This window comes from Peromyscus eremicus, chromosome 12 (assembly GCF_949786415.1).
Source record: "Peromyscus eremicus chromosome 12, PerEre_H2_v1, whole genome shotgun sequence".
NCBI lineage: Eukaryota > Metazoa > Chordata > Mammalia > Rodentia > Cricetidae > Peromyscus > Peromyscus eremicus.
Window position 1 is genome coordinate 19,136,754 of NC_081428.1, and position 16,788 is coordinate 19,153,541.

Genomic DNA, 16,788 nt, shown 5'->3' on the forward strand with positions numbered 1-16,788 from the left:
TACATTACCAGCACATTGGTTTGATACATAAATAACATATAAAGGCTGCCTATTTAAGTCCTAAGCAACATATATATATATATAGAAGTATGTATATTAACATATATTGTACATATATTATACATAAACCATTTTAGTACTGGTAATTCTGAGCATTTCGTAAGTTCCTAATAAAAATGGATGCACAAATACAGGATTTATAGAGACCAAAACTCAGGACTTATTGATAGGATTTTGAAATCACCTTAGCCAGGAAGAATCTGTTTCTTTCAATTGCTTCCCTTTCTTTCTTCAGATCTCCAGTATTTCACACTATTGTTTTCTTCCTCCAGTTTCTGGTGCTTCATAGTTTTCAGCTCAAAGGGAAAACAGAGTGATGGGGCAAAGCTACATACTGAAGTCACGTAGCTCGGCATGGCACCACACCTCTGTAATAACATCAGCATTCGGGAAGCTAAGCAAGGTGCATTGTCAACACCAGCAAGTCAGTCTCAGGCCAGTCCGAGATACTCAGGGAAAAAGGGAAGTTTGGGGGAGGACCCTACAATAATTACTCTTATGATTTATGCCTGAAATAGTCACTTTAAGTATTGAATGGTTGGTCTCTGATAGGTGGTGTAAACTTTAGGAGGGGGGACACCCACAAGAAGAAACAGGTCAGTGGAGGAGTGCCTGTGAGGGACGGACATGGTTCCCAGCGTCTCTCTGCTCCCTCTCCATCATGAGGTTAGTGGCTTCTGTGTCGCGGTCCCATAGCTGTGATGTCCTACCCCACCACAGCCCTAGAAGCACACATAGTCAAACACTATGAACTGAAATATCTGAACCCATAAGTTAGAAATACATCTCCCACTTTTAAGTTGTTCATGTCAGCATTCTGTTAAAAGCCGACAGACCAATCTTCAGTCTCCAGTGTAAATACACTGGGGCCCGAGCTCTGGAAATAATGGTGAGAAATAGACTGGGTAGATCATATTTTGTATCTGTATATGAATTTTTATTGAATCCCCCTTTACTCAGTACACCATCCATCCTAACACTTGGCTTGATGTCTCTTAACCCACAGACCCTCCTTCCTCTCACCTGTCCTGCTGAGGATAGAATCCTGCATGCTAAAGGTGCTCTGTACCTTTTCTATAATTCAGTCCCATTGGCTGTAATTTTAATGTTTTTAGGAGTAGAGATAAATGCATATATTCTGTCCTCTACCTTCTTTCACAAGTCTGTCATCAACTCAAGGGAAATATTCCCAAGAATTTGTACAAACTCAAAATAACACGAACATCTTTATAATTCTGCCAAATAATAATAATAATAATAATAATAATAATAATAATAATAACAACCACCTTAGGTTATTTAATTTTGTAATGTAATCAACTTTTTTTCTGTTCACCTTATAAAGGATACATGGCTGTGTGTTAGGTTTGTCAATGTGTCTCTGTTTACTGTTTCTTCTTGCATCTCAAATCACTTCTAAGATCAGATTCTGTAATATCGAGATCAGTTTCCTTTGTTAGGGATTATGTCCTTCACAAACTCCTGCACTAAAGATCTCTTTCAAGTCAACATTGTTTAAATTGGTCTAAAGTGTGTGTTATGTCTGACTGCTGGGAAAACTTCCACCATAAAATTCTTACTGAATGCTGCTTTTCCTACAAGGCCTCGAATTTTATCCTATTAACTAAATGTATAGTACATTTTCCCTGTGTAGTCCCATGAACTTTGGGGAGGGACAACTAGCCCATATCAAAATTGTAGCATGGGTTTTCATTTAAGTTGTATTTTTCTTTATAGATGTAGATATTGAATTCTTGTTTCACATTTACATTGGTTGCTTCTTATTTTCTACTTGCATGTTACCAATTAGGTATTCTGTCTCTTTAAACATAGAAAAGAAAGATATATTTAAACATAGTAAATATGTCTATAAACAGCAAACACCCACATACACACATATATAATGCATTCGCACATTATCTGAAATAATTGTGTGGCCAAATCAATGCCTTTGTGCATCTCACTTTTGTGTATGTGTTTGTGCAGATGATTCTTGCTTTTTTTCATGTACTTTATGCTTTTTAGTATTTTTAACTCATTTGGGGAACTTAGTATTACTTAAAGGGTTTAAGTATTTTTTTTCCTTTATCATTCAATGACAGTAAATATGCACAACACAGATTTTACTGTCACAAGTATACAATTCAGTGCCGTGAGAATGAACACTTGGTAAATGGAAATTCTGTACCTACTAAACAGACAATGCCACCTCTTCCCTACTTCAGCCCCGCTGTCCATCATTCTCCTTCTTTTTAAACACATCCTCTCCCCCCTTCGTAGCCTTTTGTTTTTAACCTATTTGGTCAACTAGTGCTGCCCACAAAACATGCTGTGAGACAAACACTGGAGCAGAGTCATCCACCCCGAAGAAAAGGGGCTACCCCCTCCCCCAAGAGCCATTAACTACCAGTAGCTCTCATCTAAGGGTGGGGCCACATGGTTTCCTCCCCAGACCCCCAAAGGTGTATTTTAGCTCCCTCTTTAATAAGTGACACAGTTCACCACCACGGGGAGAGGCAGGGAGCACGAGGCAGCTGGTCACATTGTATTGACAGTCAGGAGGCAGAGAGAGGTGACGCTGGTGCTCAGCTCACGCTCTTCTTTTATCCGCTCTGGGACCCAAGCCCACAGTGTGGTGCTGTCCACGGTCAAGGTGGGTCTTCCTTTCCTGCTCAGTCAGATTTGGTGGAAACACCATCATAGGTATGCCCCGAAGTGTGATTCTATGGTAAATCTAAATTCCATTAAGTTGATAATGAAGATTAACAACTAACAGGGAATTGACAGCTAGAATCTATAGAAAGCTCAAAAATTAAGCAACACACAGACATGCACGCACGCACGTGCGCACACACACATACACACACACACACACACACACACACACCAGTTGAGCATGGTACGTATACCTCAGACACTCCTTGAGGAATTCAAATGGCCAGCATAAAACAATCTTAATGATATTTTTGTGGAGTTCTTATTTCATTTTGCTTTGTTTTGGCTTTTTTTTGTGTGTGTGGTCTTATTGGGGCTTTTTTGTTTTGATTTTAATTTTTGTGGGGTTTTCTTCAGAGTTTTTTTGTTTATGTCTGTGTATGTGTTTTGTTTATTTTTATGTGTGTTTGTTTGCTTTGAAAGGGAGAAAGAGAATATAAAGTTAGATAGGTAGGGAGGTATATATATTAGTTAGTTTTATGTTGCCTTGACATGAGCTGGAGTCATCAGAAAGGAGGAAGCCTCAACTGAGATAATGCCTCTATAAGATTGGGCTGTAGGCAAGACTGTAGGATGTTTTCTTAATTAGTGATTTATTGGGGAGGTCCCATCCTGCTGTGGGATGTTCTGTATGGCAAATGTGTTGCTGATTAGTCAATAAATAAAACACTGATTGGCCATTGGCTAGGCAGGAAGTGTAGGTGGGACAAGGAGGAGAATAAATCTGGGAAGTGGAAGGCTGAGTCAGAGAGACACTGCCAGTCGCCACAATGACAAACAGCATGTGAAGATGCCGGTAAGCCACGAGCCATGTGGCAAGGTACAGATTAATGGAAATGGATTAATTTAAGCTGTAAGAACAGTTAGCAAGAAGCCTGCCATGGCCATACAGTTTGTAACCAATATAAGTCTCTGTGTTTACTTGGTCGGGTCTGAGAGGCTGTGGGACTGGCAGGTGAGAGAGATTTGTCCTGACTGTGAGCCAGGCAGGAAAACTCTAGCTACACCATCCCATTGTGGGTGGTGCTGTCCCTGGGTTCTATAAGAAAGCAGGTTGAGCAAGCCACGAGGAGCAAGCCAGTAAGCAGCACTCCTCCATGACCTCTTTGTCAGCTCCTGCCTCTAGGTTCCTGCCCTGCTTGAGTTCCAGGACTGACTTCCTTTGATAATGATTTGTGATGTGGAAGTGTAAGCTGAATAAACCCTTTCCTCCCCAAATTCCTTTGGTCATGGTGTTCTATCACAGCAATAGTAACCCTAACTGAGACAGAAGGTGGAGGGGATCTGGGAGTAAGTGAAGGGAGGGGAAAACATGATCAAAATATATTGTATGAAAAACATTTTTTTCAATTAAAAAAGGGTGAATAAATAGTTGAAAAAATATTAGACATCTTTAGCCTTTTAAATGCAATTTAAAACTCCTTGAGATTTTACCTGACAGCATCAGGATGACTAACAATGACATGTGCTGGTAATGATCACGTTCATGATAGCCAAGCTCTCTGTCTCTAGCTACTTACTCAGCCCACATGAGCATTTCCATTTTCTTGTCTAGGAGAAAAGGAATTGGATCGTCAACTTTATAAAGAAGACTGAAAGAATTGCAGTGTAGTGGCCAGTGTGTGACGTGTACACTCCTAGGGCATTTTTGAGACTAGATGATTTCATGTTTGCCTGGCGCTTTGAGCATACTAGATCAAAGATGGTTTGCTTATTCAGCATTAAACATATTTAATTTATACCTGCCTATAAAGTTAACCATTATTGTAGTATACACATCCTCATCTACATTTTACTGGTTTCTTTTTGGCTGTAGACAGCCATCTGTCTGATAGATAATAACAATGCTTCCCATTTATAGACAGTAAAGCATCTTTCATCCAAGGAGTTAAAAGAACTCAACAATTATGACTCATTGTCCTTTGCATTATCTGGACGAAAATGGAGGTGGTGCTAAGTACTGGCTAGGCACGTCAGGAGTCAGAGAAGTTCCCTGTCTTTGGTTATGCAGCAGCCAAAAGCACACCTTCCCTCTCTTCAAAGGTCTCCAGTGGTTTCAGCTGCGTTTATGATAGAGGTAATAATTCTTACAAGTGTGGTGCTCCCTCCCTCTCCAAGCTCCGTCGACCATCACAACCGCGGCCACTGTGGGTACTTAACCTTCTGGGTGCTGGTGATGTCATCACCTGTCACATTGTGGATCCATTGTTTCCTCCTAAAGGGACAAAGACAAGTGTCCTGGTTAATTCGGATTTCACCATTCGAGTTTTAGAGCATAGCTAATGAAGTACAGATTGTGCTAAAGAATCCAGAGTTCAGCCGGGTGGTGGTGGCACAAGCCTTTAATCCCAGCACTCGGGAGGCAGAGCCAGGCAGATCTCTGTGAGTTCAAGGCCAGCCTGGGCTACCAAGTGAGTTCCAGGAAAGGCGCAAAGCTACACAGAGAAACCCTGTCTCAAAAAACCAAAAAAAAAAAAAAACAAAAAACAACAACAACAAAAAAGAATCCAGAGTTCAGTGGGATAAATTAGCATCGTGCGAAGTGTTTGAGGAGCTTCCGGTAGGGCACATCGCCACAGCTGCAGTTCACACCTGGATATACGAATATTTAATTGTTTGTTTAGTATCTGTTGATATCTATCTCCCCCAACGGTAGGATCCGTGAGTCTAGGGAATATGTCTGATTTCTCTTACTGCTATAGCCTCAGTGTCTGTTTAGTGCTTGGCTCTAAATATGGGCTCAAAACAGAATATTAAGAGAATCCGTTTGGAATTTTAGCAAAGTCGTCTTTGGAAATTTAAGTCTACACCTTGAAACTCCAACTTAAAACTATAATCGAAATGCAATTATTCTAATTTATTATTCTGATATATTTGAATAGGACAACATTATAGCATTGGATAGAAAAGCATGTAACGTTATATGCTTTAACAATGTATTTTAAACAATTTAAAATCTAGTAAAATAAAATGAGACAAATTAGGAAAGTAATAAACAGAGGAGCTTGGAAACCCAACTGAATCCACAGTCTGTCTGTAGTCACTCAGCCCCCGGGGAGAAGGGACTCATGGTAGATTTTTCTGGGGCACCTAAGAGATGGAGCTGTCTGCTCTCTGGGCTTACTGAAGAAACGTGCAGAGTTGCTGTCAATGAAGCCTCAGGTGTACCCAAGTGTGACAGAGGACAAGAATCCCTTTGCCTCTTAAGTCAGTCTTTTTGGTTTAGTACAAAGGACCATCCAATGCGCACTGCTGCTTCTTTCCTTTAGAACAGGGGCGCCTCTCGTAACTCTCTCCGCGTTTTGGAAAGAGCATCCCAGAGAGCGCCAGGGCGGTAACTGGAGAGAGAGGCAAGGAGCCAAAGAACAGAGTTCAATGAAGAAATTATTGCCAAGGTTCCAGTAAAAGCTGGTGCCATTGTGGCAGAGAATGGAGCTTGGGGAGGTATTTTGGAGGAGGCACTAGAAAAATTTGAGCCCTGCTGAATGAAGACAACGGGGTGTGTGGGGCGGGGGGGGGGGGGGGGGAGACAGGAAACAATGGGAGCTGTCTCAGGTTTCTAGGTTTGGGCAACTTGTGGATAAAGATGTTGTTAGCTGAAGAGGGAGGGGCAAGAAGAGCCGGTTTCGTGGAGTGCAAATGTTAGGTTTTCAGTGCCTGGGGGACATCCAAGTGCAGATACCAGAAGAGCCAGACTGGCTGGAGATCCAGGCTTGGGAACCTAGATTGCACGCCTTTGAGGAATTACTTTGTATTTCGTGTTGGTGGTAAAGGTGGTAAATCTCAACATATCCCATGGCAACCATGCAGCAAATGTGGTCACCTTCCCCTGGAAACCCACAAACACCATTTAGCCTATATTTTTCCTGATAGAATATAATACGGTGCCATTTATCAGACTGTTTCTTTTCTCTGGGGATTTGCATAAACTAGGCCAACTCCAATAAAGCATCTTTTCTTGCTCCAACACAGAACTGGTAGCAAACAGGCTGCTTGCTTCTCTTCTTAGTAACAACAGAGCAGACCCTGTCCTGTGAAACTAGCACCGTTTGTGGTTTTAGAAAGAACTGCCTGACTGCATTTTCAGCTCAAAGGGCGTAGGGAAGATGAACAAGTATTTCATGTAGGAAAGCGATGGAGCATGGACAGATGCTGTTGGTGATAGGGTGGAAGGTTGAGTGACGGGACCGTGATGAGAAATGAAAGAGTGATTAGTAAGACTGATGAATGAGCAGGATGGGAAAGCATAGGAACCACACAACCCAGGCAGTTCTGGAGACCTTAGTAGTGAGTTTGGGACGATGTCAGCCATGCATTATGCTAATCAACAACAAAGAGGAGAGAGGAGGTGAAGTGGAGGGACACCCAGAGCACTGAGGTTACTCAGAAAGAAATCTCTTCTTAAGACATTAGGGGATTCTCTGGCTATCATGGCCATCCATAAGAATGCTTGTTTAATTTAGGGTTGGTAATAATAATAATAACAATTCATAAAACAAGCTCTGAAGAACTAGGTACCATATAAACTTCTGGCAAAGTCTTTCTGTAGAATTGATCTTGCATTGCTTATTCTGAAGCCCTTAAATCCAGGGGTACTGGTGCATATATATGGCCACTGCTATTTAGGACACTGAAGCAGGAGGATGGTTGTATTCAGAGGTTCAAGGCAAACCTTAGCAACTCAGAGAAACTCCCATGGGGGGAAAAAAGCATTAGAAAGACGTAGACATCTCTTATCAGTACAAGACACTTCAGTGACTGTCCAGCATGGCCTCGCCTTTGTTAATATTATTGCTTAGAAAAACAAACTGGTTGCTTTTGTTCTTTGTGGTTTCTACTTTCTCTGTTTTCCTAGTGTAAATGGACATTTCCTATTGTTTGCTTTTTGGTGACTCCTCTTCCCTTCCTTCCTCCCAGATTTCTCCTTCTATTTATCCTCTCTGCCAGTCCCACCTATATCTCTTTCCTGCCTCACTATTGGTCATTCAGCTCTTTATTAGACCATCAGGTGTTTATCACAGCTTCACAGAGTTAAACAAATGCAATATAAACAAAAGTAACACCCCTTCAATTAATATTCTACAGCAATTTCCTGTCCTGACTGCCAGGTCCCAAAGAACTGACTAAGAGGCTGAATATGAATTATAAATGCTCAGCCAATAGCTCAGGCTTGTTACTAGCTAACTCTTGCATTTAAATTAACCCATACTTCTAGTTATGCTTTGCCTCGTGACTCATGGCTGGTTACCTCATTTTCTACACATCCTGCTTGCCCAGCAGCTGGCCAGCATCTCCCCCCACTCTCCTGACTCCACCGTTTTCCCACCCATCATTCTCTCTGTGTCAGACTGTCTCACCCAATCTCTCCTTGCCCTGCTCTAGGCCAATCAATTTTTTATTAACAATCTCTTCTTGCCCTGCTCTAGGCCAATCATTTTTTTATTAACAATCCCTTCTTGCCCTGCTTTAGGCCAATCTATTTTTTTTATTAACAATGAGCATAATCCACAGCACCCTAGAAATGAGGAAGCAATGTACAGACTGTCACTGAAGAGAGATTAATACTATTCTGTTGGGTCAGTGAATCAAACTTCAAATTTGACTGGAGGTATTGGGTGATGGGTGGGGGAATAGTAATTTAAAAACAAGGACAACTTTAAAGTAGAAACTCTTAAAAAATGAGGATGTACATTTAACATACTTAATTGTGTTAACTGAAGGTGTTTAGGAGGTTGTAGTTTATAGCATTTTTGTGTTTATTCAAGTAGAAATTAAACATTCTGACTTGGGTACTTGGCAATGCATTCCAGGCATATTTTGAAGTCTTACCATGATAACCATTTTCCAGAGCATGTCCTGTAGATGTGTTAAGCCACCTCTTTAAAAAAAAAAAAAAACTACTTAGTATAATATTACGTGTTTTTTATTTGCTTGATTAAGGGCAGAAATGGACCTTGGGCAAATAGTACTGGCATATTCCACATTGCTCTCAACACATAGCTGATGGTCCAGACATTCTTCTTGTATAGATGCTCTATCATGCAGTAAAATGGCTTAATGGACAGGATGAAAGTCAAATTGACAAATATTGGCAACCCTAATAGAAACTCAGATGATAACTCTAAATGGGTAATTAGGTTTTGCCCACAGAACTGCAAAAACCATCTGTCAAATAACATGCATCCAGGTTCCAGAGCCCGGCTCCTTTAACAGTTACCAGTGCTCCTATTAGTATCTTAAGAAAAATGAGATCATGGAGGTGAGAAAGAAGGAAGACTGTCCAAACAAAACCAACCAGGCAACAAAAACAAGTAGGTCAGGGTCTTCAATAAAACAAGAGCAGTTAAAGATTTAATCGCCTATGGTAGATTACAGGTTAGCTTACTTTTCATCATTCATTCATTTTTTTCTCCAATGCGCAGGCAACTGAGCATCTCTATGTAACTGTGCTGAGCACAAAAGGCTAAATTATCAGGATGAGTAACGTAATTCTCTATAAGCTACCACCACCTCTACTGTTCTATGGATGGTGGAGAGTTGGAATATAAAGTAGGGTCTGCTTTACCCTCCAAGAAGGCGCCAAAGAAACACAAAGATGGATCCGTCCAAAGACAGATATATAACCGGGCCCATTTGGCAGACATTCTGATTTAAATATTGGGTGGTTTGAGTATAGATGAGCCAACTAATAACAAGAATGGATTATCTATAATAGAACCAATGGAATAGTGATGTGACTTCAGCTGAGTTCTCCCAGAAACTGACCCTCGGGTCCAGACAGGTAAGTTAGAAGGTGATCTCAGGAAATACAAGGAGGGAAAAGGGGGAGTGAAATTGCCATGGAAAATTACCCAGTAGATGACATGTTAGTAAGCAGGTTGACTGTGTGGTTGGTCCCACTAGGAGACACCAGAATACTGTAGAATCGGCTTGGAGTTGTCCGATCTCAGGGCTGAGGAGTCGGGATATTAGTTGGCTAACGCTTTTCTGTCACTGATTGAAGGCTGTTCTCACCTGCCCTGAGGAGACCAATACTCCTGCAGTTGGAGAAGGCCCTCAAGCAGCCAGCCAGTAATTCTTACCGTGGGAAAAAAAGAATAATAAATAGTGAATGGATAGGAACCAGGTGTCTATCACTCCTGCTTTGCTATTCTTTAAGGACTTTTTGTTTTGTTTTGTTTTGGTGGTTATCAGTCGCTTGTAGAATTTGGTTAAAGTTGTGTATTTTCTCATTACAAAAAATAATTAAGTATATATGTGCTTGATTTGCATTCAATTTACTGGGACTTGTATGTGAAATACCAAAGAGTTACTACCTTTGGGAATGTATACATACATTTTTACCTCATCCCCGTGTGTTGCCAGATGAATACAGGGTGGTTGGGGCCAGCTAGGAAGTTATCAATCTTGGTTGGGCTTCCAGGAGAAAGTATCATGAGATGTGAATGGCAGCATCTTATTGTTATATGGAGCCACCATGGTCTTGATGGAGGGAAGGACAGTAGTCTTTATAAGACTCAGATGCAGGAAGGAGAGAAAGCCGAGGGTGGCAGATAGTGTTCTTAAGGTCTTGAAGGAGTTAGGAATCGGGAAAGAAGATGGGTTTTCACAGAATCATAGCAAGTACTCCTCAAACTGCTTTTCGTTGCTTGGGGAAAGTCAAGCAAGGAACAGCTTAGGGTTTCCAAAGTGACCACAAAGCTAATGGGTAAACTGATCACAGCAAGTGTAATTAGTTACTCCTTCCTGACCTAACCTGACCAAAAAAAAACCCCAAAAACCCGGAAAACTCATGGCAGTAAACGCAGTAACTGTTTCCAATCTCAGACACCAACCCTGAGTTTTTAAAATGGCTGCCATTAAACATCTGCAATGGGATGTGGTTAGTCACTTCTTAGTTGGCTGGTCCGAGGTGGTTGGAGCATGGTTTTCAAGCCTGAGGTTCATATCCTGCGCAGAGACTAGTTCTCACCACCTCCTTCATAAGAGCCTTAGCAAACGCTTGAGGTACCTGCTCCTCTGCTCTCCCTGCTGGGTGATACTTACTTCACTTCCAGTTTGTTAAAAGCTCTTGATTCCTTTTCTCTGGTCTCTGTGTCATTCTTTGGGAAGGTCTTCTAGGGGAGGCATCCCCAAACTTAGGCCCCTCATCTGAGGACAAAGGTGATTTTCCAGTTCTCTCTCCACAAAACAGTGTAACCAAGACACCATTGTAAAAATGGGGAATGGAGGGTGGGCAGGAGGGAGAGAGTCCTAGAGGTAAGATTATCTTTCTTAAATTAGGTGAAGTAAAAACTTCAATTTGATGCTAGTAAAACCACCTAATATTCCTGCAAGAACAGCAGGATAATCTATTTCACTTTATATTTAGTTTCTTAAGTAGGTAATAGGATCCTATGACTCCAACTTCAGTAGATATAAAATGATATGACAGTTGGTTCTTTCCCCGTAATTCTTGTCAGACATCTAGACTTCTTTCTGCTATCAGTTTCTCACATGGTTGTATGGATGACTGCAAGGAGAGGGTTTGAAACAGTATCCACAATTGCTACTATGTTACCGAGACATTGAAAAATGGTGCTGCGGTCACAAAAAAAAAAAAAAAAAAAAAAAAAAAAGTTCCAGGAAAGGCGCAAAGCTACACAGAGAAACCCTGTCTCGAAAAACCACAAAAAAAAAAAAAAAAAAAAAAAAAAAAAAAAAAGAAAAATGGTGCTGCGGCTCACGCAGCTGGAGCACGAAATCTGGCGAGTGACGCCGAGGTTAAACAGCACTCTAGACACCCAGTTTCAGTTCGTCAGGGAAGCAGCTCTCTTTATTCATACCACATGGGTTTATATACCCCTCCAACAGCAGGAGTCAAGGAATGGTTACTCTGTAACCATTACCGGAGGCAAGCCGGACACTGTTTTCCAAACAGGAAAAACCACAGGGGAACTGATCCCCAGCACCCTCCGGAACCCAACGGCACATTTTTCACACAAACAACTTAACTGGGACAGGACACAAAAGGGCATTTAAGATTAAGGCAGCAAACTTACTGCTGCCGACAAATGGAACATAAAATGAGTAAACGCCGTTCACCACTCCTGCCCCTGGAGTGAGGTTTACCGGATTTCTGGGGTAGCACAGCCTGTGTCGGACATGACTGGCAGATGCTCTTCCTTTGTGCTGGTGGATGTATCCACTGCATATCTCCTGTGTCTGGATTGTGACGTAGAGAACCCAGTGATCTACTTACAGAGTTTTCAGTTGAAAGTTACACAGGCAGGCCAGCTAGGCAGCAGTCAGTCTTCATTACTAGCTAGACTCTCTCTTCAACAAGTTTGAGACAGGGCAGATACCATAAAACAAGGCTTAAAGATGCGAGAATGCTCGTTTTGTTTTCTAAGCAGACTTGCTGTACCAAAGAAGAATTTTGATGGTAAAGTGTGTGATCTATATGGTTCTCATATGATACCTGAGTTACCAGATGGGAAATACAAACTGTGATTTGTGGGCCAAAGTTATAATTTTGGACATGGGGTGTATGAGTATTTCAGAACATTGAACTAGAAAATGATAGGTATTATTCCTCCTTTTTGATTTGTTTAAATAAGAAAATAAACTATGGCAAAGAAAAAAAAAACAAGAATAAATAGGAAAATTTTCCATATTCCAGTTTTTGGTAAACTGGCAGTGTTTGTGGATCCTCTTCAACTGCTTTTAACAAGCCCAATTTCCTCCAAGTCTTAACACCAATTCCTTAAAGCTGGCCTGATGTCCAAGGTGTTTTAGCCTTTGGTTTAGAATATAAGTAGTGTGTGTGAGTGGCAAATTTGATCTCTACTAGCCCTTAGTCATTTGAAGAGAGATGTGCACACAGGAATGACAGGTGATAGTGTGCCCATGTGGTAGTTCAGGTCCTTCAAGGAGTTGATGTCATGGAAACAGAATCTAAGTATTCATCAACTGACAAATGATATGGGACATATACACAACAACTTATTCCACTATGAAAACGAATGAAATGCCATCATTTGTGGCAATGGGGATGTATCTAGAGATCATTAATTATGTTAAGTGAAATAAGCCAGGCATTGCAAGACAAAAACATTATGATCTCGCTCATAAGTGGCATCTGGAAAAATTAATCTCATAGACACAGAGCAAGTGGATTGTTAGCAGAGGCCAGGGAGGGAGGGAGGGAGGGAGAGAGAGAGAGAGAGAGAGAGAGAGAGAGCGAGCCAGCCAGCAGTATTGATCAGTGGGTCACTGTTAAGTTGCAGTGAGAAAGGGCAAAGGTCTGGTTTCTTGTTGCAGGATAAAGTGACTGTAGAGAACAATAACGTACTGTACTTTTCCAAAAGCCAAAAGAACATATTTAGAAAGTTTTCACTACAAGTAAGTCATTAGTTTGTTGATACAGATATGAACAGAAATGTAATACACAGCATACATCTATGAAAAGATTACATGCCACCCCATGACCATGTACAATTTTATGTCTTTATGTGCCAGTTAAAATATATTTTATTAAAAAGTAAAATAAAAAAATAGAAAAGAGAACTTGCTATTAACTCAAAACATAAGCAAAGTGCTTTCTTGGGGGAAATGCTCATGAGGGAGAAAGGAGAGGGAGCAGAGCAAGCTGAGAGCAAGGAGGAGAAAGGGGCAAGCTTTCCACTGCAGTGCAGGGGCTGAGCAGTTAGCTCAGCAGTAGAGTGCTTGCCTAGCAAGCGGAAGTCCCTGGGTCAAGTCCTCAGCTTCCAGGATGAGAACAAAATTATGAAAAACACCCCCCCCCCCAAAAAAAACAAAGCATCTAGGCTTCAGTGCAGACAGGAGGGCCCCAGGATTCCTGGCATACCTAGATATTGGAAAGAAAGGAGGAATTCAGAGAGTTATCCAAGAGCTCTTGGTTACCAGGGTGACAAGTGGTCCTTTTAATAGTGATGGATCATAAGAGGTTTATTTGAGTTAGCGTTCTTTTCACTGTGACCAAAGACCTGGCAGAGAATTCATTTTGGATCATGAATCCACTGGGTTCAAGGATTTATTTCGGAGCTTGGATTCAGAGGGTTCAGTCCATGGCCTGGTGCTGTGCACTTGAGTGGAACATCATAGTGGTAGGGGTGTGTGGTAGAATGTGTTGTTCTTTACTTCTTGGTGAAAAGGAGATAGAGTCATAAGGTCATGGTCTCTGTGACCTACTCCCTCCACCAAAGCCACACTTCCTACCTTTCACTATGGTGGTATTTTATTTGTACTGAAATGTGGTTTTAATTGTATGTTAATAAATAAAGTTGCCCGGGGGTCAGAGCTAATAGCAAGCCATAGCAGAGCTGGGTGTTCATGGCGCATGCCTTTAATCCCAGCACTTGGTAGGCAGAGCTAGGTAGATCTCTGTGTGTTCAAGGATACAGCCAGCATTGGAGACACATGCTCCAATGTGTGTCTGGAAGTCTCTACAGACAGGCAGTGACGAGGCAGTCATGGGGTTGGTTTTACAACCAATGAGAAGGCAGAACAGAAAGTCTATATAAAGACAAACAGACAGAAAGTAGCTCTCTTTTTCGGAGAGGTCTCTTGGTTTAAGAGGCTAGCTGCAGCAGGCGGGTAAGGCTCTTAGCTCTGATCTCTTGGCTTTCTTCTTTGCATTGGTTCTGTGTTTCTTATTTAATAAGACGGTTGGTTACACTTCCCAGTAATCCCTTCATACTCAGAATCATCAGAGGATTAATCGAATCACCCAGTCAGAGCCATTATCCCAAACGTACTCAGGGGTATGCTTTGCTAATCCTCTGGGTACTTTCAATCCCATCAAGTTGACGATCAGAATTAACCTTTACAAGATACCATTGATTACTGGGACCTCAGTATTCCCAGAGGGGGAGGTGGTCACTGCAGTGATGACAGGGGATGTCTGTGATTGGCCAGGTTGTGATAATTGTGGCCCTCAGCTAGAAGACCATGAGGAACATCAAAAACAATACTATACTGATTCATGAATAATGATTGGAATTACTTCCTGTTTACTACTTTGAAAAATACTGCTGAGTCCAGCTTCTGTGATTAATAACTTCAGTTCCAGAGTTGATTATCTACTACAAGAGGAGTAGAGGGGCAAATAATAGTTGACGTCTAAGGATTTGGTGATGCCAATATAACATGCAGTCTACATGCTTCTAAGACAGCAGGAGCTGGTGGAGAGATACATGGATATATAGAAATCACAGCGCTCCATAGATGTTCCTTTACCATTGTTAACATGGCTACATTTGCCCCTCAAATTTTGTTTAGGTAATGTGGGGAAAACAGCTTCCCTGCCTTCATTTTTATGCTTCTAGTACAGACCCTGCAGATTTGAGCAGTTACCGTTAATTGGTTGGCTTTTCAAGTCTTTCTAAATTGGTTGGATAAAGTACCTGATTGGTGTATTTAGTTTAGTGTGCCCTCCTCTGTGTGGCTTTAAATCACCATGGGCTATTTTTTCCTGTTCTCATTAATAAACCAGAGAATCTGAGACATAGGGAAGATTTATTATCAATTTTTCTGTCTTTGTGACAAAATGTCTTAAAAAGCAATTTAAAGGGTTAAAGATTTATGTTGGTTCACAGTTACAGGGGTTTTTGCTGGCTTCCTTGCTATGGACCTGTGGTGAGAGAGAGCATGATAACAAAGAAAGACATAGAGGGGGCCCAGGACAAGATATAGAACTCAAGAAAATATACCCCAAGACGCACTTTTGCCTGTGAGACCCTACTCTGAAAGCTTTCCAGTATCTCCAAAAATGCCAAGAGATTTTGAATTCACTAATGTAGTAATCCATTGATCAGGTCAGACCCCACATGATTCAATCAGTTCTCAATGACTGGATTCACCAACTGGAAATCAACACATTACCTTTAGGGGGAACACTCACATCCACACCATGACACAAGCAATCAGATCTTGTTATTCACATGGCAAATGGTGCTGAGATTGGAGATGGGAAACTAAGAACCTGTTCAGAGATACATGCTTTTGCTAAAATTCGTTGGCAGTTTGAAAAACTATTTTGTTAGTACATTTTATAACAGCATGCATACAGGAATTAAAGAGTTAAAAAAGCAAAGTAATACCGGGTGGTGGTGGCTCACTCCTTTAATTCCAGCACTGAGAGGCAGAGGCAGAAAGATCTCTGTGAGTTCGAGGCCAGCCTGGGCTACAGAGTGAGTTCCAGGAAAGGCTCCAAATCTACATAGAGAAACCTTGCCTCAAACAAAAACAAAAACAAGCAAAGTAATAGCAATCAGAAGGTGGCTAGCACTGAAGTTCAGTGGTAGCATGTTTACTATTGATTCACAGGACTGCAAAAATATTACAAATAATAATCAAAAGAATGTATAGGGCCAGGGATACAGCTCAGATGTTAAAATGCTACTCTGGGTTCAGTCCCCAGCACGTCATAAAATGGCATGGTGACTCATAGCTATAATCCCAGCAATCAGGAAATGTTGGCAGGAGGGTCAGAAGAGAGTCAACCCTTTCAGCTCACCTGGAAACATCTGCACTTTCGAATCTACCTCAAAGTTTATTTTAAACATTTTTTTTACATTTGCTTTATTTATTTTGTGTATGTGTGTGGGTGTATGTTTCCCCCAGGGATTGTGTAGAAGTCAGAGGACAATTTATGGAATCAGCTCTTCTACCATATGAGTTCTGGGGTTCAATCAGGGCTCGTAGGCTTGGTGGCAAGTGCCTTTACCCACTGAGCCATCTGACTGGACCTTACTTCACAGTTTAGAGGGCTTGATGCCAACAGAGCTAATAATAGCCATGTCTGGACAATTACTCTGGATATAGACACTGAACACTGGAACTCTACTCAATGGCTTCTCATAGTGCTGTTTACAGAACTGCACAAAAAGAAGCCATCCCTGTGCTTCACACAGATGAAAAACCATCACGAAAAACTGCAGTAAAAGACAGGGTACCTTTGTCTTTGTAATGTGTAGGCTGGCACAGAATGGCCTGTGACTTTAAATGCTC

General features: G+C 41.4%; 1 long non-coding RNA gene across 3 annotated transcripts; it reads right to left on the minus strand.

The window, feature by feature from the left end:
* Nucleotides 1-1,350: 1,350 nt before the first annotated feature.
* Nucleotides 1,351-11,934, minus strand: LOC131922727 (uncharacterized). 3 transcript variants are annotated; one of them, XR_009382371.1, is made up of 4 exons: nucleotides 11,817-11,934; nucleotides 4,936-4,990; nucleotides 4,210-4,326; nucleotides 1,351-1,489 (listed from the first exon to the last, which is right to left on the minus strand). It is a non-coding gene; the product is annotated as an uncharacterized LOC131922727 (long non-coding RNA). The 3 variants fall into 3 exon arrangements; XR_009382370.1 differs by lacking the exon at nucleotides 11,817-11,934 and adding an exon at nucleotides 10,787-11,007; XR_009382369.1 differs by lacking the exon at nucleotides 11,817-11,934 and adding an exon at nucleotides 8,605-8,654.
* Nucleotides 11,935-16,788: the final 4,854 nt, after the last annotated feature.